Source organism: Sardina pilchardus, chromosome 22, assembly GCF_963854185.1.
Source record: "Sardina pilchardus chromosome 22, fSarPil1.1, whole genome shotgun sequence".
Classification (NCBI taxonomy): Eukaryota; Metazoa; Chordata; class Actinopteri; order Clupeiformes; family Clupeidae; genus Sardina; species Sardina pilchardus.
In genome coordinates this window covers 17,579,209-17,582,303 of record NC_085015.1, presented here as the reverse complement: position 1 = coordinate 17,582,303, position 3,095 = coordinate 17,579,209, and the positions used below count along the sequence as shown (strand labels likewise).

The window sequence follows — 3,095 nt, the reverse complement described above, 5'->3', positions numbered from 1 at the left end:
AGAGAGAGAGAGAGAGAGAGAGAGATAGAGGTAGAAGTTGTGTCCTTGAGAGTCGGTGCTGTCTCCTGCCGATTACCCTAATTTCACAGGCAGGCAGACATGAAGGAGATATAATTAGAGCAGCTGGGGGTAGAGAGAGAAAGAGAGGGAGGGAGAGAGAGAGAGAGAGAGAGAGAGAGAGAGAGAGAGAGAGAGAGAGAGAGAGAGAGAGAGAGAGAAAGAGAGAAGGAGGTAGAGAGAGACAGAGAGAGAAGAACAAATACAGGCAAATACAGAGATGAGCAAATACAGGCTCAGTGACCACAATCTAGCAATAGAAACAGGCAGGCACAGGAAAACCTGGCTGCAAAAAGAACAAACGATATGTGGTCACTGTCAGGCAGAGAAGGTTGAGACAGAGGAGCCCTTTCTTCTCCACTGCAAAAAAATATGAAATTTTAAGACAGACGTTTTTCATAAACTTACATCAAACTATACCAAATTTTGAAGACTTTTTAGACAATGACAAACTGGCCATAATTCTTGGTGAAGGGCCCTCTGCAGCCCTGCCCTGCCCTGGAGTTAGATAGAGGGGGAGAGAAACGAAGAGAGAGAGGAGAAGAGAGAATAAGAGAGAGAGGGAGAGGGGAAGCGAGAGGAAGGGAGAGGGAGTGAGGAAGCGAGAGATGACTATTGAGGGGGAAAGAGAGAAAGAGACTGAGAGAGAGAGAGGGAGGGGGGATACTCAGAGAGCAGAAGGGAGGAAGGAGGTGGGAGGGTGTTGGAGGGAGGAGAAGTTACAGACTGGAAGGAATGGGACAGCGTTTAGTGTGTGTTGGGCACAGGGGGTGGGCTGCTGAGTGTGTGTGTGTGTGTGTGTGTGCCTGCCTGTCTCTCCTTCTCTCTCTCTTTCTCTGTGTGTAGTGTGTGTGTGTGTGTGTGTGTGTGTGTGTGTGTGTGTGTGTGTGTGTGTGTGTGTGTGTGTGTGTGTGTGTGTGAGTGTGTGTGTGTGTACAGTATCTGTGTGTCTGTGTGTGTCTCTCTCTCTCTCTCTCTGTGTGTGTGTGTGTGTGTGTGTGTGTGTGTGTGTGTGTGTGTGTGTGTGTGTAATTATGTCTATCTGGCCTACAGTATGATGTTGTGCTCTGTGTCAGTCAGCTTGAGCCACATCTAACAACACAATGGCAAATATGTCTCTCTCTCTCTCTCTCTGTGTGTGTGTGTGTGTGTGTGTGTGTGTGTGTGTGTGTGTGTGTGTGTGTGTGTGTGTGTGAACGTGTGTGTGTGCGTGCGTGTGTGTGTGTGTGTGTGTGTGTGTGTGTGTGTGTGTGTGTTTGTCGTGTGCTGCTAGCAGTGTGTTGTTTAAGTGACAGTGCAGTAGATGGCATCTCTGCAGTCAAATTTGATGCTTTCAGAAGACGTCATGTTGGGAGAAACAAGGGAGTGTCTGCTTATCTCGACAGTGACATTTTTGCACACACACACACACACACACACACACACACACACACACACACACAAGGGTTCATTAGAGGCCACTGTTGGGATGCATTCATTGCTTAGAGTGAATGTTGAATGCTCATGCTCCATGAAGTGAGTGTGTGTGTGTGTGTGTGAGTGTGTGTGTGTGTCTGTGTGTGAGAGAGAAAGAGAGACCTTAACTAGTTTGTTTTGTTACTATAGTGACATTTGATACCCTTCTTGTTTCAGTTTTGAGCCTTGTGAGTCATCAGAGTACATACTGTAGATTGCAAAAGACAGGGAAAGTATGTCTGTCTGTTTGTGTGTGTGTGTGTGTGTGTGTGGGGGGGGGGGGGTGTGGTTTGTGTGATGGATACGTACATGTACCTCACAGCAAGCACACAAACATACACACTTCATAGATACAGATTATATGCATGATGTATGACTCAGTGAATGTGTGCGTGCGTGCGTGCGTGCGTGCGTGCGTGTGTGTTTGTATTTGTATGTGTGCACGTCTGTGTGTGTGTGTGTGTGTGTGTGTGTGTGTGTGTGTGTATGTGTGTGTGGATGAGTGAGAGAGTGTGTGAGTGTGTGCACTTTATAGTAGCGTGAGCAATTGGGACACCTGTTAAGCGTAGCGGTTAGCATTTAGACTGCGATTAGCATCTGGCCCCTTTTCCCAAATGAAGCCGTGTTAAAAGCAGAGCACTCAGGAGAGGCTGTCTATCATGCCTCAAATGAATCCCTGCTGGATACCGGAGATTCACAGGACACACACACACACACACACACACACACACACACACACACACACACACACACACTCACTTACACACGTGCTCGCACACACACATAGACAAAATGGCACAGCAGTCTCTGCTGATGAAACAATTACGATCTAATTCTGTCAGGATTGTTCTACTTTGTGTTTTCATGCGTTGCAGTTTATTTCTATACACACATAGAGCTCTGTGCTACCACTGCTAACACACCAGTCTTCCTTTTCCCTCAATGCAACATGTTTTGATCTTGGTCTGGGAAGAAAATGTGTTGTAGAAAGGGCCTTGAGATTGGTTGGAATGTTGGTGTGTGTGTGTGTGTGTGGGTGTGTGTGGGTGGATTAGTATTTGTCACTATCACCTGAATTGTCCTCTGTCTTTGTGCATGTTTGTTTGCTTATGTGTGGGTGGAGTCTCTGTGTGTGTGTGTGTGTGTGTGTGTGTGTTTGTGTGTGTGTATGTGTGCGTGTCCATGTGTGTGTGTGTGTGTGTGTGTGTGTGTGTGTATGTGCACACGTCCGTGTGTTGACTGTGTGGTTATGTGCGTGTGTGTGTGTTTGTTTGTGTATGTACCGTGTGTGTGTTTGTGTGGGCTTGTATTCATTATTGTGCTTGCTTGCAGCAGGTGCCTGTGCTGTGTGTTTTACAGTATTACTAGCGGAGACAATCAGGCCTTTTATGTGTCAGGGGTCAGCAGGCTGTACGTGTGTGTGTGTGTGTGTGTGTGTGTGTGTGTGTGTGTGTGTGTGTGTGTGTGTGTGTGTGTGTGTGTGTGTGTGTGTGTGTGTGTGTGTCTGTGGTGCGCCTATAGGCTTCTAGGGGGTACGCGAGATGAAAAGGGCTATGGCGGAGAGGTGTTACTGTAAATATGAA

At 47.1% G+C, this 3,095-nt stretch overlaps 1 protein-coding gene across 1 annotated transcript in view; it reads left to right on the top strand.

Annotated features, from left to right (window-relative positions):
- The window catches only part of fmnl1b (formin-like 1b), a 54,418-nt gene that overhangs the window by 13,928 nt on the left and 37,395 nt on the right, over positions 1-3,095 (top strand). The gene's annotated exons all lie outside the window — the stretch shown is intronic.